At 45.8% G+C, this 25,397-nt stretch overlaps 1 protein-coding gene across 3 annotated transcripts in view; it reads left to right on the top strand.

Annotated features, from left to right (window-relative positions):
- The first annotated feature begins 9,712 nt into the window (after nucleotides 1-9,712).
- Nucleotides 9,713-25,397, top strand: part of BTBD7 (BTB domain containing 7) — a 78,667-nt gene continuing 62,982 nt past the window's right edge. For all 3 annotated transcript variants that reach the window (XM_084840249.1, XM_084840266.1, XM_084840257.1), the window contains exon 1: nucleotides 9,713-9,865. The gene's annotated coding sequence lies outside the window, so the exon portion shown is untranslated. The remainder of the gene's footprint in view (nucleotides 9,866-25,397) is intronic.

Raw genomic sequence — 25,397 nt, forward strand, 5'->3', positions numbered from 1 at the left:
TGGCTCCAATGTCTGTGGGGTGGTAAATCTGCTCTGGGTTTCAGTCAGAACTAGTCAGAACTCTAAAGGAGCTATTCAAGGTGCTTTGCTATGTGACCCAGGTGGAGTCAGTGAGCATGGCCACACCCACTGATGTCATTGCCTTGCCCCCACCCATTTTGCCTTTCTCTGTGCTGAGAGAGGCACTGAGTTCCGGATTTGACCGGCACTGGAAGGAGCAGCCGCTCTTCCCAGGACTGATTGAGTCCCAGGTTTCTCATGGTGCATGTCGTCCTAATACGGGCAGTGTGCCCCACATGAAAGGACTCAGCCAGAACTGACTCCCCAGCTTTGCCTGCCATGCGCCTTGCTGCACTGGGGATGATGCAGGACATGTGAAGCCTCCCAGCCAACTTCGCCCATCCCTTCCCCCACTGGGGATGGCGCAGTGAGCCAAGTCAGGGGAATCCCGTAGTTATCTCGGATCCATAACAAGGGGATTCTTCTCCCCACCTCCTCCCCAAGCCCCCAGTAGCCTCCAGGCCTGGGTGTGGGGTTTCGGAAGAAGAATGGGTAAGGGCCATGGAGACTGCCCAAGCCTCTGTGGGCCAGATGGGGAACCTGTGTTGCCCAGATTACGCCCATGGTTTGGAGGTTCCCCACCGCTGGTGTATAGCCTGATCCTTAGAACATAAGAAGAGCCATGCTGGATCAGACCAAGGGCCCATGTAGTCCAGCATTCTGTTCACACAGTGGCCAGCCAGCTGCCCATGGGAAATCCACAAGTAGGACATGAGTACAACAGCACCCTACCACCCCTGCTCCCCAGTAACTGGTGTACATAGGCATGATGTCAGGGATGAGTCCAAGTGCCTTGAGATTTCTGACAGCTCTAACTCTGAATCAGAGTTGGAACAGTTAGATCAGAGGCTGGGGGAGGGAACTTCCCTAGTGAGCCGAGAAGCTGGGAGAGATTCCTCTGAAGACCTTGGCAAACAGATGGGCCAGGCTGAGTCATTGCCCCCTCCTTCCACCATGAAAATTCAAGTTTTGGAGGAGGAGAGGCATGACTTGAATGACGCTAGGGCATGTCGTAAAGCCAAGCAGGAAAAGTTAGGGGCAGGGCTCAGTTGCTCAGCCAAGATAGCTTGGCTGGAAGCCATCGTAGGAGGGAGCCACCCTGAGGGAGGGACTGTGAAGCAAGTCTGGCCATGAGAAGTTTATGCCCAAACTGTCCGCAACTCTATTAGGGATTGCAGATTAGTGGTTTAGGAGCCTGAGGCAGTCTTAGAGTGTACCAAGAAATTGCATTTGTAAAGAGGCCAGTTCCTAGCACAATAAATTAGTGACAGCCTGAAGCTTGTCTCCATGTGGTGTTGATTGTGAAGGGGAAAGGCAATCCACAACTGACACATACTCCTTCTGATACTGTAGTTAGCACAGAGCCATCCGGACTAGTAGCCATTGATAGTCTTCTCCTCCAGGAATTTGTCTAACCCCCTTTTAATGCCATCCAAATTAGAGGCCATCACTACATCTTGTGGCAGCAAATTCCATAGTTTACTTATGTGCTGTGTGGACTCAGTCTTATAATAATTGAGTCCTTAGGGCTCCATGCTATAATATGGGGAGTAATAAAGTAAAGGAATGTGTCTTTGAATACATGCAGAGCATGGAGGCCATGCCAGACATGCCAACTCACACTCAGGATTAATTTTGTTCTTCATTCACAGAAGCCTTAGTCTGGCATCCATCTGGGGTACAGGGAGTCTGAACTTTGTGTACTGCTCTCTGGGCTAAAAAAATTAATCTGACTTTTAGCCACTAGATGGAAACAAATGCAAGACATTCCAAATCTTATGCTCCCTCTCCCTTTAGATTACAACTTAAATCAACACATGATACATAGAGAGTGAAAGAAGGGTGAATAAAAAACAAAGAGGGGGAGAAGAAAGGAAACACCCCCACCCCCCAAAATCAGGGTAGATTGCACTATTTACAAGAGTAAATATCGACAAGCATTTACAAGAAGTCTTTATGCAAACAAGTTCCTCTTGGCTATAAGTCGAATCATTCTCTAGGGTTGGGAATATTTATTTATTTAGAATACGCTTTAGGGTGTGGGGTGGAATATACTTCGCGTTGTACCCAAGGTCCACCAACTGGAGCCAGGTGTAAAATACGGGGGGGGGAGGGGGAGCCAGATGCAAAATGGTGGCTCTGGTCTGGGAGAGAAGCCAATTACTGACTGCTCCCATGCTCCCCACAATTTTATACAAGTACAAATCTATGGGGTTGCTGCACGTCAGCACAGTTGCACAAAGATCTGGTCAAAAGCAACTGATTAATACTCCTATTTTAGAGGTGAGGTACGCTGAAGCAGAGAGAGAAGCAGTTAGCACAAGACCAGCCGTTGCAGATCAGTTTTTTTGCACTTGTAATTTTACTGACTGTTGCTAAACTGTTGGGAATCAGAATCTCTTGGAGATCTACTGCAACCTGCCCAGAGATTTGCCAGCAGAACCCAATCTACCTCCTACGTATAGCCCCAAGAAATGTTCGGCGTGGCTTGCAAAAGATTTGCTCCAAAATAAATAAATAAATAAATAAATAAATAAATAAATAAATAACAGCAATAATAATCATATTCAACGGTAGTATCAGGAGCAGAAATAACACGGTGTTCATATAGTGCCATGATTCTTTGAGCAGCATTTCCTGCCCTTATCCTGGAGCTGCCCTGGTGTCACTCTTGGCCTCTTCGTACTAGGAAGAAAGCCCACTGAGGGCCTCTCTGAGGCAAGGAAGCTGGGCCAAGCAGAGCGAATTCAAGAAGCCCACGATGGAGGCAGATGGCTTCAAGTGATTTAGATGCATAAGAGGGTGCTTGGATCGTTCAAACATTCAGGGTGGGCTACCACCTCCCACAGTCCAGAGAGAGAGAGAGGTTATGCTGCAAAGTACGCTCTTCCTGGCTGTCATGATGAATAAGAAGGGTGGATGACTTCAGCCCTTTCTTGGCTTCTGCAGAAATGATTGCCTGGTCTTGACCCCAATGGAATCTGACTTCCTCCTGCAAAAGCTTGGTAATGAAGCCTATGCTGATGCTGAATTGGGTAAAAATACACTGTTATTGCTTAGCAAGCCTAAAAAAAGACTTTACGTTGAGACACAGACTTAAGCTTAGGTCTCACCTTCTGCTGTACTAGATCCAAGTCTGCTCTATCAATGTTATGTCCTGCCTTGAGTACTATGGGTAAAATCCAACATAAGTCCTATGTAGGGTAGACCCACTGAAGTGAATGGGACTTCAGTTAGTCATGACTAGCTTAAACCCCATTCATTTCAATGGGTCTACTCCAAGTAGGACTTATGTTGGTTTTTACCCTATCTGTCCAAGACCTGCGGACCACAGGTGGCCCATGCCTGCAGTAAAGAGATGTACTCTTACTTAATACATAAAGAACCAGATGACTTTCATTCCCAGTTTATCTTCCTTGCCAGTGCACGGCCATTCTAGAAATTCCAAGTAAAAACTCAGATTTATTTTGTCCTGACTTTATAAACCATGCTCAGTCAAACCAGATGTTAAATGTGTCTTTGCACTTGCAAATAGCAGCTACTGGGGGGTTGAGAATTATCTGGATCACAGCGGGAAGAGGAATGTAACCCTTTCCTCCCCTGCTGCAGTATAAAGGAAAATTGCTCTTTTGAAGTTGGTATTTGCATCCCCCATTGGCATGAATGCCATGTTTAGTTTAGCTCTTTGCTAAAACAACAATATCTAATCAGTATTTGGCCACTAATTCAGACCCTTGCAGGAGAGCATCTGCCCCTCATCAGAGGAGGGGGAGGATCCTATTTCTGACCCTAGTGTTTGAGGGGAACAAGGGGAGTCAGAGAATGCCAATAGCCCTTCTGAGACCACTGCCCAGAGGGATGCCCCACTTGAGAAGCTCATGGTGTTGGAAGAAGCAAAGTGTCCTGACTGGTCCCATCCCCCTCCACAAGACCTACTGAGATCACCTTCAAGACCCCAACAGCAAAGGCAGCAGCACGTCCAGATGGAGGCCCGAAGCTGGAGGCGTGGTACTCCAGTAGCAACACATCAAATATCCCGAAGCCCTATGAAGCGGGTGCATGGTCTGGAGCAGGGCCACAAAGACAAGCCAGGAAGGGGTTGGACAGTAACATCACCTAGAAAGCTGCTGAGTTGGAACCTAGTCATTGCTGAAACATCTCTCTTCCTGTGCTCCATGCTGGATAGGTCCCCTACTAAACTGATTATCCTTGTCCTTAACACACAGTACCACTCTTGATAAGGCAGGATATGACCCACATGGCAGGACTGGCAGGAACGGGACAAGTGTATGAAACTTCTAGACCTGTGATCTTCTCTTAAACTTTGGGAGGCAAACTACTGATGTATAGCAGATATTTCAGGAAGCTGCCAGCAAGTTTGGCACCCTAATTATAACCTCTTCTTCCTGATGCTGCATGGAAGGTAAATGTGTGAATGGGATAAAGGGTGTGAACAGGGGAAAGGAAGCTGCGTGTGGGTGGGGGAGGCAGATGGAAGAAAAGTATATGAATTAGGATAGGTGGATTTCAGGTTGTGTGTAAAAGAGACAGAATGGGAGGTTAGAAATGAGAGGGGGGTGTTTTAGAGTGCATTGCTCTAGCTCCCTGAGATGGTGCATGTGTGTGTGCAAGTGTGTGTGTGTGTGTGTGTGAGAGAGAGAGAGAGAGAAGGAGAGCGCTAGAGAAGATATGAATGGGAGGGTGAATGGTTGGATGATGAACGAATGAATGAATGGGAGAGAAAGGGGGTGACTTCATCCACTTTTGACTTTGACCCCACCTACTTTGGGATTTGGCCTCAGCCACCACCAGTGCATGACCCCTGACCACTTTCCCCAAGTGGCCCTCAACTCCGAAAAGTTTGCCCACCCTTGCACTAATATATGGATGCCCTTCATCGATCAAACTATCACAACTGTATTGTAACACTACGCTGTCATCTGTCGTGATAGTTCTTACATTTGTGCTCTGTGAGACCTATGAAAAGTCAGTAAGGGTGCAGTCCTATGCATGTTTAGTCAGAACAAACTTCTACAACTCCCAGCATTCCCTAGCCAGCATAGCTGGTTGGGGAATGCTGGGAGTTGTAGAACTTTGTTCTGTCTAAACATGCATAGGATTGTGCCTTAAACATGCATAGGATTGTGCCTTAAGAAACATTAACTAACACACACATGCATACACATACATGGCCCTCTGATCTACTGACTTTAAGTCTGATCTTATGGTCTGCTTCGCAGCAGTACAAAAATAGACACGTCAGGTAGGTTGAAGGAGACGAAGCTTGCTGGGAGGCACATTCCTGTTGCTGTAGGAAGAGTTATTGACCAATCTCCTGCAGCCTCTTCATACTTTCTTTTCTCTAGGTTGCTGGGAGGCCAGAGCCAGTTAGGACAGGATAGGCAAATTCTTTAGTCAAATTAGCCTTAGTTTTTGCCTCACCTTCTGCAAGGCAGGGATAAGGAGCTACTGTTGAGTACCTTGCTCAGGTCTTTTCCTTCGATCTCTGGCTATTATTTTCCTACTATGTGTTCTGTTTACCCTTGCTCATCTACACTTACTAGTCCTTGGTGTCTTTAAGGTTTTGGCTGCCTTTTTTGGAAGCATCACCACCCACGCCTCCTGTTCTGCTCCTTTGACTCAACACTCAGGTTTGGTGTCCAAGCATCTTCCAATCCAATTATGAAAAAGCTTTCGCTATATTTCACTGAGGTGTGGTTCAAGTAGATGATGCACCACTCATATTCCAGACAAAAGGTTTTAATTTTGCAATAGTCAGCGTTATGAGGCCGAATTGTAGGAATGTCAGCCACACCCAGCTGGAAGGTGCTGATTCACTCCCCAATCATATTCAAGTGAGTTGACTCCACCCTTGCTTGCTCTGTCTTCCATGCTGTTCTCAAAGGTCTGCGTTCTATCTTGATTTTTTTTGCTGCTGCAGCTTATACTAAAGATGGTAGAAAGCTAAAACTTGATGGCTGGTTTTAAGAGGCATTCTTGTTGTTGTTGTTGTTGTTCAGTCGTGTCCGACTCTTCGTGACCCCATGGACCATAGCACGCCAGGCCTTCCTGTCCTGCGCTCTCTCCCGGAGCGTGCTCAAGTTCATATTCATTGCATCTGTGATGCTATCTAGCCATCTCATCCTCTGCCGTCCCCTTCTCCTTTTGCCTTCAGTCTTTCCCAGCATCAGGGTCTTTTCCAGGGAGTTTTCTCTTCGCATTAGGTGGCCAAAATATTGGAGCTTCAGCTTCATTATCTGTCCTTCCAATGAGCAGTCAGGGTTGATTTCCTTTAGGATAGACTGATTTGACCTCCTTGCAGTCCAGGGCACTCGTAAGAGTCTTCTCCAGCACCACAGTTCGAAAGCATCAATTCTTCGGCGCTCAGCCTTCCTTATAGTCCAGCTCTCACAGCCATACATTACTACTGGGAAAACCATAGCTTTGATTAGACGGACCTTTGTCGGCAAGGTGATGTCTCTGCTTCTTACTATGCAGTGCAGTATTAATAATAAGCTGAAATGGTTTGTTCTTCAACATGAAAACACCATTTTAAATAGATGTCATCTCCCTTTCTTTCTTCAAAACATACATTTCAGAGGTCCAAACTAGATGTGATGTGAAAGATCTGTGAAAAGAATCTCACTGTTGTTTTTAAAAACAGAATAGGAGCTGGGATGTGCATGCATGTGTAATTCAGATACAGACTGCAGCACTTGATATTGACATAATGTAGACAGCATTATGAAGAGATTTTAAACTATTTAATTTTTTTTAAACAGACTGTAATAATCAAGTAGCAAGAAAGACATTCCAGTAACAAGAAAGGTAGGGAAAAAAACTTGCCAGTAGTTCTTCCAGTACGCCCAGAGACACCAGTTTGTTTGTTTCCTCACTAAAATGCATAGTTAGCAGAATGAAACTCAGTATATCTTGGTAGATTTCACTACCATCCTTTGCACCTAATTACTAGTGAATATACAGCACAGTAAGGACAGTGCTTTCTTACTTTGATCTATATTGCCCTGAAACACTGAAAGGCCAACTAGCCAGAAAAAAGCAATTATACTAAAATTCTTTGATCCGTCAGACAATAAAGTCATAGCTTAGGTGACTGAGGAATACAGAATTAGACAGTCCTGAGTGGAGTGGATGAAAGAACAGTTCTGTGTATGAGCATGGCATCAAGGCTAGAGACTCCAGGTGCCCTGTTTTAATTTTCAGAATGAATAGTAACTAACACTCTTTGATTCCGCAGTGGTGCTCACCTGGTGTTTTATGCCGAATCAAGGCCACAGACTGCAAGCTTTGAAGAGCATGAGCCATCTTTTAGTTGTATCTCTGTAGCATCCAGTGCAAAGAAACCCTAACCTTGACTCCAAACCACAGGTGCTGCTTAGTTATAAAAGTTTTCCAACCATATACTACAGATGCATTTCGAGATACTAGCATATAAAACAAAACAATGCATTTAGAAGACGAGGTCCTTCCAGTTAATACATTGCCACTGGTACCAGAGAGGCTTCTGAGGTCTGAGTGTTTCTTGCAAGTGAATAATAAAAGAATATCAGGAGCTATGTAGCCTGACTGCTTATATTTACTCAGATGTCAATATAACTGACTTTAATAATACTTATTCCTCAGTAAGCATGCAACAATAACACCGCCATCTATCTATCTATCTATCTATCTATCTGTCTAGAATTATTTAAATTGCTAGATGTGTGCAAAGACAAACCACAGCAAAACGCATACATCTGTGTCTGAAGAATTTACTCAAATTTATATAAAAACAGCTGGGCATGGAATCAATTTATAGACTTTAGAAGATTTTCTAAGTGTGCAAAATAAGTTACTGTTTGAGTTCTTGTCAAAATATTTACAACTTCCAATATTCCACGCAGGAAACAGTTGTACTCATTTTACTTTGAGTGCATTGCGAATGGAGGTAGATGGGAGGGTCCAGAATATGATTGCAAGTGAGTCACATCCATGTTAGGCCAAAGGGCTGGATGTGCCCGATCTCGTCTGATCTCATAAGCTAAGCAGGGTCAGCCCTGGTTGGTACTTGGATGGGAGACCGCCTGGGAATCAGGCTTCCTGCATTGAGCAGGGGGTTGGACTCGATGGTCTTGTAGGCCCCTTCCAACCCTATGATTTTATGAGTTCTATGAGGAGGAAGGGACTGTAAAGGAAGGTTCTGCAAAAACCGTAAAGATGCAGAGACAGAGGTTTGGTTCGCACATAACGCCAACCCAGAGTATGGGTCAAGTATGGATTGTTGTTGAATCATGGGTTGTGTTGTTACATGCGAACCCTGCACCATGGTTTAACTATGGGCTTTTAACCACGAATAACCCTGGAAGAGAAACCAAGGATTGTTGTTGGGTTGCAAACTCTGAGTTGTTTCTCAGAGTTTGCAACCCAGCCACCAACTGCCAGTAACTGAATCCTTGTACCTGAATCCTTGTTCCAAAAGGATCTCTTCAAACTGGCATCTAAATGGCAAATGCAGTTCAATGTAAGCAAGTGCAAAGTGATGCACATTGGGGCAAAAAAACCCAACTTCAAGTATAACCTGATGGGATCCAAGCTAGCGGTGACCAACCAAATAAGAGATCTGGGGGTGAGGGTGGGGGTTGGGCAGACAGCTTGATGAAAATGTCAACCCAGTGCGTGACTGCTGTAAAAAAAGGCAGACTCCACATTAGGCATAATTAGGAAGGGAACTGCTGATAAAACTGCCTGCCTTTATAGAAATCTGTGGTGCGACCACACTTAAGAATACTGTGTACAGTTCTGGTCACCATGCCTAAAAAAATGATATTGTAGAGCTGGAAGAGGTTCAGAGGAGGGCAACTAAAATGATCAAGGGGCTGGAGCAACTCCCCTATGAGGAAAGGAACAACAGCTGGGATTGTTTAGCTTAGAAAAAGGGTAAGTGGAGATATGACAGAGGTGTACAAAAAGTGTGGAGAAGGTGGATAGGGAGACATTTTTCTCCCTACATCATAATACTAGAACCTGGGGTCATCCATGAAGCGGACTGGCGGGAGGCTCAGGCCAAATAAAAGGAAGGACTTCTTCACACAGCGCATCGTTAAACTATGGAACTCACTTCCAGAAGATGTAGTGATGGCCACCACTTTGGACGGCCTTAAAATGGGGTTAGACAGATCCCTGGAGGAGGAGGCTATCCATGGCTACTAGTCCTGATGGCTCTGTGCTACCTCCAGTATCAGAGGCGGTGAGCCTATGTGCACCAGTTGCTGGGGGACACGGGTGGGAGGGCGCAGCTGCACTCCTGTCCTGCTTGTGTCTTTCCCGTGGGCAGCGGGCTGGCCGCCGTGCGAACAGAATGCTGGACTAGCCAGACCCTTGTCTGATCCTGCACGGCTCTTCTTATGTTCTTATACTTACTCACGAGTAAGCACCGCCATGCTCCCGCCCTCCCTCGCGTCACCCAGACTCCGCGGACGAGCGTCTGCTCTTCCCCGAAGCCCTCCCCTCCGATCCCCCTCCCCACCTGAGCAAACCACGTGTCGCAGGCGCCACTGCGCAGACTCCGCCATTACTCCTCCCCGCCCCGCCCTCTCTCCTCCCCCCCCCTCCTCCTCCTCCTCCTCCTCCCCCCCCCCTTCCCCGCCCGAACGAGTCTGGCCGGAGCTGTGGATCAAAATGGCGGCCGCGACGGCGGCCGGAGCAGACCGAGGAGGGGGCAGCGAGAGCCGCTGAGTCGGGGGCCGGCGCCGGGGGCCCAGCCGGGGATAATGGAGGCTCCGGGTGGCGCTTAAAGGCGCGCGCGGTGAGTGGGAGGGAAAGGGGCGCGCGCGGAAGTGGCACCGGCGGGGGTCTGTAGCCCCCCTCGGTCTCCCCACACCGCACCCGGCCCTGTGGGGCTGCAGGGCTGGCCGCAGGACGCCTTCCTCGCTCTTCTCCCCCGCGCCTAGCAGCAGCCCCGGCTTCCTCCCCAAGCGCCCCCTGTCCCTGAAGGGCTGGGCTGCGAGGAGTTTCTCTCTCGCCCCGTCCCTCCCGCCCGCCTCAAAACCCGTCGAGGCTCTGGGGCGACAGGCGGGCGGGCGACCCCAAGTCCCGAGGCTTCAGGCACCGCTCGGCTCCCTCTTCTCTTGACGGCCTCTCTGCTTCAGCCCGGATTCTCCTGAGCCGAAGGTGGTGCGCTTCTGACAGCCCCTTTCTTTACACTTGTGGCAAACACCCGCCCTTTATCTTTCTTCTCTCCCCCCCCCCCGTTTTTCTTTTCTTTTCTTTTCTTTTCATGCCTCCTGTCATAGTGGGCGACACACGTCTCCCGGCTCATCCTTTGCTCCCCCCCCCCCGCCCGCCCCTTCATCTCAGCCTTTGCTTTCTGCCTGGTTTCCATTCTCTACTCTTGAAGCAAGGAGACTTGACCCTACCTAAGCTTTTGCCACCCTAAGCTGCTTTGTTATACTTTCTCTTTTTGTCTCTCTTCCCCCCCCCCACTTTGTTATACTTTCTCTTTTTGTCTCTCTTCCCCCCCACACACACACACCCCTCCGGGTTCAATAACCTTTACGACAGTAACTTTGGGGATTTAGGGTGTTTGAATATGGACCTTGGTTCAAGTCTTCCTTTAAGTTTGTGCGGGCACAGGAACTTCTCCCTTACTTCAAGTTGGCACTCAAGTGATGGACAGGCATTGAAGGAATCTCCCCAAAGGGGTATGATTTGCAAGGCACCTTGAAAACTTGGTGGCACTGGATAAATAGTAACAATGTGGCGCTGGGGGATTCCGTACAGAGTGTTCCTTGGTCTGTTGTAGTAAAACTGCAATCCTATACGCACTTAAATGGGAGTGAGTCCTGTTGGACACAGTGGGATTTACTTCTAAGTAAGCATGCATAGGATCGCTTTGCATGGCTGCCTGTGCTGGCCCTGCAGGTTATACGGGCAAAGATCCAACATCGGGTTCATTGTATGGTGTATGACTTGTGTGTGCTGAACAAATGCATCCAAGCCCCATTCTCCTCACCCACCTGCCCTTTGTATGTGCTGTTTCCTATAGTTTTCACTTAGAAGCCTTGAGCAGGTCATTACTTCTCAGTTCCACTGCCCCACCTGTAAACCAAGACTTGTGCTGAACTATTCTGTAGAGTTATGAGAATGAGTACTACATTGTAAAGTATTCAGCACACCGCTCAACATTCACATTGGGGTTGGTTTGTCCCTTAAAACCCTGGCAGAGCTAATTGTTTCTTTCTAGATAATCCTCGCGGCTTTTCTCAATGCATGTGAAGGTAGTGGTTTTGCTAACAGTTTTGTGGTTATAACATCCATTGTCAGTCATGACCTGGCCAGTCTTTCTCCAGGGAGGCCCACTGGTATAGCTGCATGGGAAGTTTAGATGGCAGTGCAAGACTGGTAAGCTAGCTTCGGTATGTCTGAAAGTTGCTGATGGAGTTTTGTGTGGGTATGGAATGTGTTGATCTCTTTCTGTAATGTTTGTCTGTTTGTCAGCTGCCTTGGGCACCAGTAGTTAAAAGCTGGGATAAAGATGGAATCAATGAACCACTCAGTGGAGAGGAACCACTGAGATAAGTGGCTAGAAATAGTTTAGTATGTACCATCAATTGCAGTCTAAAGTGTAATGTGTGTAGGGAGAAACTTAGTGCGTTTCAGCTGGACATTTACCACTCTTCAGGTGGTCATGCACCTCTTCTGAAGTCCACAGCTGAAGCCCCCTGTTCCCCCGAAACCTATCTACCTTGTGATTGTTGAGAGACTTGCCTTACAGGATTTGGCATTTTTTTGTGCTTTCAGTGGTGAGTTACAGCATACACAGAAGTGTAGTGCTACAATTCCAATTGTTTTCCTGGGATCAGTTAATTTTTTACATGGGATGCATTGTAGGGCTTATCTCCAAGGGCCCTGTAGGCATTTTTCTGCTGACGAGTACACATGTCTGGAGAGCTCTCTTGTTTTGGGATCTGATCACATAATTATGTTTTCTTCCTTTAACCATGGCTCATCTTACACAAACTTTCTCATCTGTATCTGAAGCAGGCTCTTTGTAGAATCTTAAGGTTCTCAAGCATGAAGGAAATATAGAAAATCAGGCTATTATCCTGATTATATTTTTTTTTAGATCTTATTTTTCCATTCCAGTGTCTTGTTTATTAAATCAGAGTACAATTGTTACCTAGGCAAGAATTCAGTCCCATGAAATTGTTAGTGATAGTGGACTAGACACATTGAGGAGGCTGAAAGCCTTATGTTGGCTCTAAGAGCATTTAATGAACTTGTCATATTGACTCAGTTCAGAGGTAAACTTTGGTAACTGGGTGCTCCCAGTCACTTTGGTGGCTGGGAGCACCCTGCATACTTGCATGCAATTTCTTCCACTTCTTGATTTTCACTTGTTTGCCAATCTGGGCATCATGGTAAGTTATGGCTACAGCTTGCCACCAAAGCAGCACTTGAAACCATGGTTTGAAATATGTTTGCGAACCATGGTTTAGATTAGTGTTAACCATAGCTTTCCAATTCAGATGTCATGGCAAATGATAACCTAAGAGGGTGAGGAGGGCATATGCGAGGCTACAGGATGTTCCAGATTGCCAGAACTGATTTGGCATTACCTTTGGATAGAGCCACTGGGCCTGTTCACACATCAGGAGCCATGGGTTATTTGAGGGTTGTCTGACCCTCGAACAACCCAGCCACCTGGGTTTGCATGACAAAACAAGCCTCATCAAGCTGGGAGCCCATGGGCTCCATGCAAAAATGTTGCTTGTGAGCGCCCAGCACAATGCAACAGTCTCTGCGGGTAAATTAAGCCACAGTGGGTTGTTGTGTTGTGTAAACCAGGTCATTGTGTGTTCTGAAGCTTACAAAAATAAGAATGGGATTTTCTAACAAGCACATGCACCATTTAGATGATGATTATGTAAAGTATGATGATACAAAAGATAAAAACCATTTATCTTTCAGTGTATTGGAATGCCACATGATATAGCCTGCAACAGGGATGGGCAACTTGTTTAGAGTGGCAGATTGCATCAGTAAATTATGCATTAATAAATTATGCCATCATACATTAATAACTTTTCCTCTGCAACTATGAGGGCTAGAAATTTCCTTGAAGTACTTCTTTCCCCTCAGGATTACAATCCCAGAGGGTATGTGAGGCCTGCAGGCCTCTACAAAAAATCATTGGTGTTCTAAGTGGAGAAAAGCAAGCTACACTACACGCCTTCTGTGAATAGCATTACTGATAACTGATTGAAATGGATTTCACTGAATTGGTTGGAGATATGAAGGCCTGGAAAAAATGAAATCCCCTCCGCCCCATTTTGTTCATGGGCCGTCTAATCTCTTTGTGGGGTGCAATTCAGAATGTAACTATAGGTGATAGTTCGTTTGGCCTATAGGAACATGCAAAGTTCAGGTAACTTTATGCTGTACCCTGTACATTTTAGCTCCTATCATTTCAACATTTTTCATTATACAAAGTGGTTGTATCCAGTTGCTGACACTTGGATGTCAGAATGCTCTTTGTTCTAGTGGAGGTGTGTCAGCTGAATGAGGAAAGGGATGATTTTTTGGCGATCTCCACTTGCCTCTATGGTCCTCTGTGCCCCATCTATATCTACTCCACAGGGTTGGGGGATCCTTTGGAACAGCATGGGAGGTGGGGGGGGCCCTCAGGGGAAAGGGGAAATCATTGAAAATCACCACCCTCGCTTTTCTGTCAAAAGAAGCCTTTGCTGGCCCAAAGAACATTCTATCAGTAGGGTGACACCAGTTGGTTCCGAGTGATGTGTTTTAAAACCTCTTCTCACTTTCGCAACCTCTTGGGGACATAGGATAAGGTGAAATGTAACAGATATCACTGTGGCAAACTCAGATTTGCCACAGAGTGGCTGCAGCACCCTACTGAGTGTGCAGTATTGGTTCCCTGTTGGGTATCTCTATATATGATGTCTCTGTAGTATTCTTTGCAATTTCAAGCACAGACTTGAAAAAACAGTGTGTGAAGTGGCCGTGAAGTTCTGTGGATAATGGGAGAATTTGAACTGGAGTCTCCTATATCTGACTCACAACAGTCCTAGATCAGTATTTTTTTATTTTTTTTATTCTCTCCCTTTCCCTATTTAACATCATCGGAGCATTCTGAGGTTTTGATACTGGTAGGTATTTAATTTAAATGAATATCCTTATATATTTGGATTATATTGCTAAGCCATAAATATGGTTCTATCGTAAACAGGCATACCATTTGGTGTTGGTTGATTTTAAAGTCTGATAGCGATACATGAAATGCAAGACTTGCTTTTATAAATGATCCTAGAATGCATGCACAGGCATGCTGCGGTATTGTTTTGTCAGGTTTAGAGCCTGTTTAGGAGTCTTTCTTGAAATTCAGTGTGTAGAAGTAGATGAAGTGTTTAATTTAAGGGACAGCAATTGGTTCTCCAGCTTAATTTAATAATGGAAGTAGTGGCCAGAAGAGTGACTAAGTAGGAATAATTCAGGGGAGGGAAGATACTTGAACTACTGTTTTTCTGATTAGTTTAACATGTACTTAAGAGTCGGTATATACCATCCTTCAACTGTAATCACATTGGGTTGTATCTGAGTAGCTCCTCCTGCTGACAGAATGTCTTCTATCAGGAAAGTTGGGAGGGGAGTGATTCGCCCTCCCCCTGGAGCCCCTCCCACATACCCTCAATCTGTGCCATAGGGCTGGGGGATAGCAGATTCGGAATGGGTGGATGGCTGCAGGGGGGAGGAAGGGGAAGTCCCTTTGTGTGAGTGGAAGTCTGCTCACATGACACTTGATTTTGCCCAGTGCTTGGAGCAGCATGCAACAATTTAAACACTTACCTTTAAAAAAAAATTTTTTTACTACTCTTGTATAATAAAAATAGTAGAAACAGATAAAGCAGTTTAAAAACAAGAAAACAAACCACAAAAAGAACTGGAGATGAACTTCCTCAGCTTTGCCTCTTCTTTGTTGAGTTTCTTCAAGGTGCTACTTCTAGGCCCTTGATTTTCAGTACCACTGGTATGTTAATGACACCTAGTTACACCTCTCCACCTTGGATCCTTCCCCCTGCCATCCATTTCCACATCTCCAGCTGCCTGTTTATTTCTTCCTGGATATTTCATTGCCATCTCAAACTCAAGCCATCCAACACTGAACTCTTAAGTTTTCCTCCCAAGCCCTCCTCTCTTTACCATATGCATTTATATCCATCCTATTCAGGTATGAACCTTGGCTTTAGTTTTGATTCTTCCTTCTTCTTCGCTCCCCATATTCACTCTGTTGCCAAATCATGTGTCTGTTGCCAAATCATGTATCTGTTCCCCATATAGAGATGCAAGAATCTATCTCATCCTCTTGGTTCCCTCTGCTAAAACTGGTTCACGCTCTGGGTGTTTCCCACCTTGACGACTAGACAACCCTCTTCTCAGATATTCCCTTACTGTACTTTTCACCTCTATCCAAAACCACCTTTCTCATTGTTGAGACAATTTTGATTTATTTCTACATTGAGGTCTACTCAGATCATATACTGCATTAGTTGCAATGTCCCTGCTCAGATCCCTGTGCTTGCTTCCCTTCAGGATCCTGCACAAACTCCTTGCCCTTACCTTCCAAGCTCTGCACAGCCTTGCTCGACCATAGCTTTTCTTTATTTTTCTCATCATAACTCTGCTTGTGACCTTCATTCTTCTAATTCTGCCATCCCACCACTTCTCCTGCCTTTTTAATGGACTCTGATCACTCCCCATTATATCCTTTATGCCTGGCCCTCCCTCCCATTTCACCTTCTTAATCGCACCTCTCTCTCCCTTCAAATCTGTTCTCAAAACCCACCTCTTCTGTGAGGTGTTTCCCTTTAGTCCCTTTTCATCACCAACTGAAACTGTAACTAGATTTGTATATAATCATCCTGTTACTTTGCTACCCTAATCTTCTGTTGTTATAAGTCACATTATGAGCTACTCGGGGTAGAGGCCTGTCTTTTTCTTTTTGTAAAGTGCCATGTGCATTGGTGACACTATATTAATAATGGAAAGGAAATGACTCTTTGACTCTGCCACAACTGATTGAATGCCTGTATTTCCCCATTATAGAAGAACATAGTTTAGTCACACGGGGTTGTAACCATTAGTAGATTTGCACTTGCAGAAAGCATTTCTGCTTGTACAAGGCAAATCCCATGATCTGCTGCAGCCCGCTGCACCATATCCCAAACTCTTCCATACTCTCCCCCAAACCTCAGGAACAGTTTTGGGGGGAGCCTGCAGTGGCTAGAAGGTATTGGCGAATCCTTGTGTGAGTGGAAGTGATCTGTGCTAGCATAAAGCCACCACTGGATGCAACCTGTGGTGATAGACACATGATAGGTTTGTACTATTTTGGGAATAACAGTGGAAGTGGCAGTTCCTCAGACATTTAGAAGGCAACCATTAGTTAATCTCAGTTGACTGAAATATCAAACTAGTTGAGCTAAATTAATATGTTAGGAAACTTCAGAGATAAATGTCAGCTGATGATTACATATGCTTGAAGTGAAAGTTCACTTTTCACCAAGTTTGCATATCAGACATTTGCCCAAAGATAGGTAGAATTCTAGCAAATTGGGATTGCTCCTCCGGCAGAATACATGCTGCTGACGGATCAAATTTTCCCTACACCTGCACACCCCTCAGAACTGCTCTGGCAGAGCAGATTTGGGCAGTGTGTGGGAGGTTGCAGTGGGAAGGACAAGGGGAAGTCCGCTTGTGTAACATGGTATTTAACCATAGGTATTTTCCAGGCATTGTAGACAGTATTGTGTGTCTGCTAATTCCCCTGATAGCTGTGGTTCAGCATTATTCACTTGGAGTGAATAAAAGACTTAGCACTGTCAAACTGAGATGTTCAAAGTAATGAATCAGACCCACAGACTGGTGAGCTGAACATAGAAATTATGACACTTGCGCCCTATTTTATTTAGAATATTTATATACCACCTTTCAGCAAAATTCTCAAAGCAGTTTACATTATAAAATTGGGTAAAACATCCTTAAACATATTTACTCTAAACTATTAGCTACAGTTTATGTTCAGCTCTGAGGATGTCTTTGGACTCCTGAGCGTTACAGATAAGCTGGTCTTATTTTTCCCCCTCTCATTAAGATGGAAGAGGTTTTTCCCAATAAAAGTAGGTAATGGGAAAGGGCTGTCTCTCAGACCCTGGAGATCCTAGGTAATACTAGGCTACATCAATAAATCTGACCTGGTATAAGGTAGCTTCCTATATTCTCAGACATGAGGATAGCGGCCGTACAAAAGTGATTCATGATCTGCATGGGTTCTTATCTAATACATTGCTAATGTGAATTCTACTTTTAACTGTGTAAGGTTTATACATTAAGGGCACAATCCTATGCAGATACGTGGCTGCCTCTGAACTCGGAGGTGACTGCCTATCCAGTGCAGGGCAGGAGAAGGACAGAGGGGATCATTCCCTCCACGCTCCTCCTGCCCTGCATTTTTGGCTAGACAGCCACTTTTGGCTGTCTAGCCACAGGAGGGCAGAGCGGGAGAGGAGGCTGCCATATGACACACAGGGCATACAGGCATTTCCGCCCACCCCGGAACACCCCGTTTCAGCCGCTTCACACTTCTTTTGCAAGCGCAGACCACAGGGCTTCTCCACACTGCCTGTGAGGGAAAGTCAGTTCCCAGAAAACAAGGTATCATATAGCCATCTAGCTATCACCTCTGCAACTCCAAGGTTGGGAGGACTGGCTGGGACTTGTCATGCTGGCTAGACAGTAGCAGCACGTTTGCCATGGCAATTGAAAATGTCAGCACCTATATTCAAAATAGTACAGTGAGACAGAGTTTTGCCAAGACTTTTGTAATCCTGTAAGTGCTCCCTTCTGGTTGTCTAACAGTTTGCTTCCTTGAAGCTACTTTGATATTCTTGGTTAAAGTTTTTATTTTATTTAGTGTATAAAAATCTGAAAGATAGCAAGCAAACTGAAAATGAGCAAAACCTACGCATCCTGACCCACCCCTCCTGTCTTTACCAGCCTTTTTGTTTAACGGTAGTTTGCCTTTTTACTGCTCTGGCTGTTCATTGTATTGATATAAAGTAACAACAAAGCTCAATGAAGATAGTAATGAAGAAGCTTTGAGTTACGGCCTACTAAATTTTATCTTCATTGAACGGTTTCTCAAGTTGTACCATGAGAGTTGTGTAATTGGGATTATTCACTTACTATTTTAATAAATTTCTTAATCGCCCATCTGGCCAGTCACCTGGCCACTCTGGGCGATGTACAATAATACAAACAGTTTAAAAACAATAAAATTACAAATTAAAACATTTTCTAAAATTTCCCTAGCCCACCCAAATGCCTGCTGGAACAACCAAGTTTTCAATGCGTGGCGGAAGCTCATTAAAGAGGGGACATGGCAGAGTTCCCTAGGGAGGGAGTTCCACAGTGTGGGGCCACCACAGAGAAGGCCCTCTCCCTTGTCCTCACCAGTCTAGCTGTCCTGGTTGATGGGACAGAGAGAAGGCCATCCAAGGCTGATCTTGTTGAACAGCCTGTCTGGTGTTGCTGGAGGTGCTCCTTAAGATAGGCTGGGCCGGAACCATATAGGGTTTTAAAGGTCAAAACCAACACCTTGAATTTGGCCCGGGAAACAACTGGTAACCAGTGCAACTCCATCAGCATCGGAGTGTTGTGATCACACCAGTGGCTGCCCTTAATCAGATGAGATGCTGCATTCTGCACCAGCTTCAGCTTCTGAACCGTCTTCAAGGGTAACCCCACGTAGAGCGCATTACAGTAGTCTAGACGAGAGTTGACCAGGGCATGTACTACTGATGGGAGCAGATGGTCGGGAAGGTAGGGGCACAGCCGCCATATCAGATGGAGTTGGCACAACGCTGTCCAGCTCACGGCTGACACCTGAGCCTCCATGGACAGCTGGGAGTCCAAAATGACCCACAGGCTGCAGACCTGGTCTTTCAAGGGTAGCTGTACCCCATTCAGCACCAGGTCAATATCCCTCAACCTCCTCTATCTCCCACCAAAAGTACCTCGGTCTTGTCAGGGTTCAGCTTCAGCTTGTTCCTCCCCATCCAGTCATTCACCGTCTCTAGACATTTGGACAGGGATTCCACAGCCAACCTTGGTGAAGATTTAAAGAAGAGGCAGAGCTGCATGTCATCCGCATATTGATGGCACCGCACCCCAAACCTCCTGATGATAGCCCCCAGCGGCTTCACATAGGTGTTAAATAGCATCGGGGAGAGGATGGAACCCTGTGGCACCCCACAAGTGAGCCGCCATGGGTCCAACACCACCTCTCTCAGTGCTACCCTCTGGTACCTGCTGGAGAGGAAGGACTGGAACCACTGTAATACGGTATCTCCAATGCCTAACCCCTCCAGGTGGTCCAGGAGGATACTGTGGTCAACAGTATCAAAAGCCACTGAGAAGGAGAACAAGGAAGGAGTATTTGCGCCTATCCAAAGCCCTCCTCATATCATCCACCAAGGCGACCAAGGCCATTTCTGTCCCGTGCCCAGACCTGAAGCCCGATTGAAATGGATCTAGATAATCTGCTTCTTCCAAGCGTGCCTTCAACTGCATCGCCACCACCCGCTCAATCACCTTGCCCAAAAATGGCAGATTTGAGACTGGGCGAAAGTTGTTCAGAACTTGGGGATCCAAGGAGAGCTTCTTTAAGATCACTGCCTGCTTGAGGGCTGATGGCATCACTCCCTCCTCAAGGGAGGCGTTCACCACCGCCCTGATCCCCTCACCCAGCCTCTCTGCAGCTCATAATGAGCCAAGATGGGCAAGGATCAAGTAAGCAGGTGGTCAGCCTTACAGATGAAAGCACCTTGTCCACTTCATCAGAAGGAAGAAGCTGGAACTGATTCCACAAAACTGGTTTGCCACAGACTGCTTCTTGCTCGCTAACTGTATCCACGGCGCATGGAATAACAGTCCTAATCTGATCAAGTTTATTCACAAAGTGCCTTGCCAAGGCCTCACAGGAGATCTTAGAATGCTCCAGAGGTTCCGGAGCAACTAGACTGACCAGGCTCCGGACCACTTGGAACAGACTCCTGGGACAGCACTCTGCAGACGCGATAGAGGCAGCATAATATTCCTTTTTTGCTGCCTTCACTGACACATGATAGGCTGGAGATACAGCTCTAGCCCGTGTCTGATCATCTTTGGAGTGAGACTTGCACCACTGGCGCTCTAGCTGTCTCACCTCCTGTTTCAGAGCTTGTAACGGCGGATAGAACCATGGTGCAGTCTGAACCCTGTTCAGGGGGAGAAGGCATTTCGGAGCCACCTGATCTAATGCCCCAGTGATTGTGGCATTCCAGCCACCCACCAGGGCCTTGACTGAGTGGCCATTTGCGTGCTCCAGAGGATCCCCAAGCACGTTCAGGAATCCATTCGGATCCATAAGACGCCTGGGGTGGACCATTGTAATGGGTCCTCCACCCCTACGGAGGGGTTGTGGAACCGAGAAGTCCAACGTCACCAGATAGTCATCTGACCATGACAAGGGGGTGGTGGATATACCCCCAACTTCCAGATCACCCCCCGCTTCTCCAGAAACAAATACAAGGTCTAGTGCATAACTGGCTACATGGGTGGGCCCAGTTAGAATAGGGTACAGCTGCCAGGAAGGCATGGTCTCCATGAAGTCCCGAGGTGCTCCTGTGAGGATGGCCTCCGAATGTACGTTGAAGTCCCCCAACACCAATAAAGTTATGGGACTGCACACACACATGTCAGTGACCGCCTCAAGCATCTTGGCCAGGGAGTCAGTCATGCAGCGGGGTGGATGGTACACAAGCAGAATCCCCAGACTGCCCCTCAGGCCCAACCTCCAGTATGTGCACTCAGCAACCTTGGTCTCCTGGAGAGGGGGTCTGGTGAAGACCAAGGACTCCCGGTAGATAACAGCCACTCCCTCTCCCCGATCCCCAGCTGTTGGCTGCTGTGCATATGAAAATCCAGCTGGCCACATGGCTGCCAGAGTTGGAGCAGCAGCCTCTGCCAGCCAGGTCTCTGTAATACATGCCAGGTCTGCACCCTCATCCTGGACCATATCATGGATGAGGGATGTTTTCTGGGTAACAGACCTGGCATTGCAGAGCAGCAGACGAAGGCCAGAAGATGGAGTCACGCCTCCCCCAGCCATCCTTTGGCTCTGGACAGGCCCGGAACAGGACACAGATATTACACATCTCCCCCTTGTTCCCCTTACCTGGCATGGCCTGCCCCTAGCGCTCCACCAGCACCTGCTGCCCAGCCTCTGTATATTCTGGCCCCCAACGCTCCCCCCACTGCTTCCATCAAGTGGACACATCCCTCGCTCCTGCTTATCAGGCAGGCCGCCCACCCCTAAAAACACAATGGAATCCCCCCAAAACCTACCCCCACCAACAATTAAACAAAAAACAAAACAATGCATCCCCTTACAAATATTGCCAGGCAGGAGTCCACAGGGAGAGCAGTGGTAGCAGCAGACACACTCTCTTCCCTGGGTGGTGGCTTCCACTGCAGATCCTGGCTCTCCTAGGCCACCTCAGCCAGCCAGCTTATATTGCCCTTCCAGGAGGGCACAGGTGGAAGTGGTCAGCACAGCTGACTCAGTACCTGGGGGCCTGGTCATGCAGGTACTTGTGGTCTGCCTGGCAGAAGTCCACAGGGAGAGCAGCGGCGGTAGTGGTGGCAGCAACAAGCAGCAGCAGGCACACCCTCTTCCCCGGAGGGGGTGGGTGGTGACTTCTCCTGCAGATCCTGGCTCTCAGGATCTTATTAAAAGATCTGGTGTACTTCTTGTGTCTTCCCACTATAGGTTTTGCATTGTGATCTTGTATACCACCTGTTTCTTTTGGTTATATAGAAATAAACTGTAAAATTTCAGGGTTTGGTTGAATAAGAGTTCATGTAGAAAAGTTGTAATATATTGTGGCATGGCTGAAAACATTTGCCATCAAGAGAGCATGGATACATGACAGAGTTGATGAGGAACCCCACCCTGCAAACCATACACACTTAACTTGGAGTATACCCCATTGAACTCAATCAGGCCTACTTATGAGTAACATGTGTAGGGTTGTGTTGTATGTGCTTCAGAATCTGCCCCCTTTCAGGGTCTTGTTAAGTCTTATTGGACATAAATAAAAATCACAGTAGTCCACAGGACTGACATAACTGGTAATTTTGCAGGACTGACTAAACTCCAGCCATTTGTTTCTGGCTTTCAGGAAACAATAGTACTAACAAGTGTCAATTTTAAAGTTAATGTACTAAAGATATGCAGTTGGTTTCCTTATTTTAAAATCACTTTAAAGAGAATGCAAGCAGACAGAATGAGATGTGTTTGTCAAAATAGTCTAGTCTCTCAACTGTGTGCTTCTAAAGCAGTTCTGACAGGTCTGTACACTGTTTGATCATAATTTGCCATGTTTAGTTAATAGGCTGAGAGTTCTTAGTGTCTCTAGGGATCTCGTCTGCTGGTTTTTTCTTCCAACTGCCCTTTATTTGTCTATAAAATTGCTTATTTGTACTAAGACCTATTTTTCAAAGTGACAGGGACTGGGCTAGTAGGGCGTGCTCATTCCAAGACAGAACAAAATGAGACACTCAGTATGCTAACAGCAAGCATCCTATTTGTTAAGTTTAAGGACTTAATCCAGATTTTTACAGGAGGAAACTACAGGGGAAAGGGAAGAAAGACCGAGGCAGGGGTATGGATGCAGTTATGTGTACTAAATGCCCCTGTGTTCTCTGAGATAAGAAACTATACCTAGCTGGACCCCTTTGCTGTACATAGCAGGAATAGGAGACTAACACAGCTTTTTGGTGTAAATGAGTGTTCATGTAAGCTATTGGCCATGCTCATAAAATGGAATACTCCTCTTTCCATTCTTGTCAGACCAGATTATTCAGTGACTTTTTCAGATTCAGGTTAGTTTAATAACAAGTCTTAGTAGTGAGAAGTAGAAAATGGAAAATAAAGCAGTTTTGTTCTTGGTGTCTTATCTCCTGCAGTAGTTCAGTTAGATTAATATACCAATGATAGGTTACTTTAAATGCAAGACAATGTGTTTTCAAACAAACAAAATCCCTGAGGAGTGAGTTTGGGTGTTCTGGAAATTTGATATTGCTGTTATGTATTGTGCTGTGCAGCACATGCTCCTTACAGAATATCTTGGGAAGAGATGCAGCGTTTAAGGGGAAATACTCATCTCCAAATCTTGCGAACTTGACATTTAATATGCCTTTATTCAATCTCTGTAGCTATAAAGGAGTAAAGTGATGGCATCCAGAAAATGAATAGCAAATGTAATTAAATAAGCTGTGGAGTCCCCAAGGATCTATATTGGGGTCTGTGTCATTTAAGTTATTCATAAATGATCTGGAGTCAGAGGTGAGCAGTAAGATAGACAAATTGGCAGATTACAACAAATTATTTTGGATGGAGAAACCCCAAAGAGATTGTTGAGAGCTCTTAAAGGATCTCTATAAACTGGGTGAATGGTCAACAGAATAACAAATGAGTTCCAGTGTAAGTGTAAAGTGACATACATTAGGCCAAGAAGTCCTAACTTCACATAACCTGATGGGATCTAAATTGACTGTGAGGAAAGGCTTAAAAGGCTAGGATTTTTGTAGTTTAAGAAAAAAAGCATAACTAAGGGAGGGTATAGTAGTTCACAATTCTGTAACTTCTGCGGGGAGAAGAAAACCTTTCTCTGTCCCTCATGACAGTAGATCCTCAGATCACCCTGTAAAATTGGTTTAGGACAGATGAAATGTTCATGTAACCCGTAATTACTATATGAAATTCACTTTTAGGAGACAGTGGTGATTTTTTTTTCTAACCTCTTTTTTAAAACAGAGTATAGGCTTATTGGTGGCTATTATCCGGGTCAGCTAAATGGATCCTCCTTATTCAGAGTAAATTCGCTGTGGTGATTAAGTGTTGCTGGGGACAATAGGTGAGAACTATCACCAATATCCCCCTGCCTGTGAGCTCCCAAAAACATTTGGCTGGCCACTGCTGGAAACAAAATGCTGAATGGGGATGGGCATTGGTCTTACTACTGTCCATGCCAGCCTATTTATACCTCATTGAATACACTTGTCTGGCTCCTATGCACAAGACTATACCACTTATAATCTGTCACACCTTTGAAAATGCCATTGGCAGAGGAATCCTAAGGGGTAGGGTGAGGGAGAATCTGTGGCAGACCAGTCTCCCCTTCCTGTGTCTTGCTGATCTCACATCAGTGAGGGCAGAAGAGAGAGAGGCTTTTTTCTATGTTTTTTTCTTTTTTCTTCCCTGTTTATCTTAAAAAAAAAAAAAAATCCCTCCGGTTGCTTCCAATGAAAAGAAAAATAACTATACCAGGTCCAGATCTGGCATAGTTGTCCTCCCTTGTCAGGGGCATGCTGGGTGAATGGGAGGGCGTTGGACCCTGCAGATCTAAGGCCTTCCTTGATCCATCATGCCATGCCCCCAAGACCCCCTATGAATGGCAGAGCACTTGTGGAAGAGTGATAGTGGTGAAGGTTTCTGCTGCTACAATGAGAATGCCTTTGGCGGCACACCTTCCTCTCCACCAGTGGAGAGGAAAGTCTGCAATATCCTAAGGCCCCTGTGATGACCTCCCAGGGATCATAGGAATGTGCCCTTCCACTCTAGTCTTAGAATATTGGATTCACAACATTTACAGAATCACCATTCCACTCTGGTCGTGACCCACCCTTTGAGAAAACCTGAACCTTGACTGTTCATAGTACTACTTCAAATAAGGCATGCAAATCAGTTTTCTCCTTGCCACATCTAAAGAGTTCTGCCTGTCAGCTTAAGAAACGTTGCTTTTCAGTGATGGAGTGCACCACATTGAGAAGATAAACAGAACTGGGAAGCTAAGCTGGTGATCAAGTGTTGGCATATGTTCAATTAAAAGAAAGTTTATCTATTTAAAGATCAGAGTAGTACCACAAAAGACAAGCCAAATATTTGCATGATGGTGGAACTGCCTTGTATTTCTCACTAGTCACCTGTGGTCTAAAGAGCAGTGTGGACAGCAGTATTGACTTCTTCATGCATTGATGAAGTTGAGCACTTTTATTGCTTAATATTGCCACTGAAATTGGTGGGACATTGAAGTGTTCAACTTTGGCAAGATCATGCCCAGAATATTTAAGTAGAAAAGGAAATCATTTGGTAGTATCCAATGTTAGTCCTATGTAGAGTAGACCCATTCAAATGCATGAGACTTAAGTTAGTCACA

Source organism: Heloderma suspectum, chromosome 1, assembly GCF_057233095.1.
Source record: "Heloderma suspectum isolate Gila_16-S chromosome 1, 16-S_ref, whole genome shotgun sequence".
Classification (NCBI taxonomy): Eukaryota; Metazoa; Chordata; class Lepidosauria; order Squamata; family Helodermatidae; genus Heloderma; species Heloderma suspectum.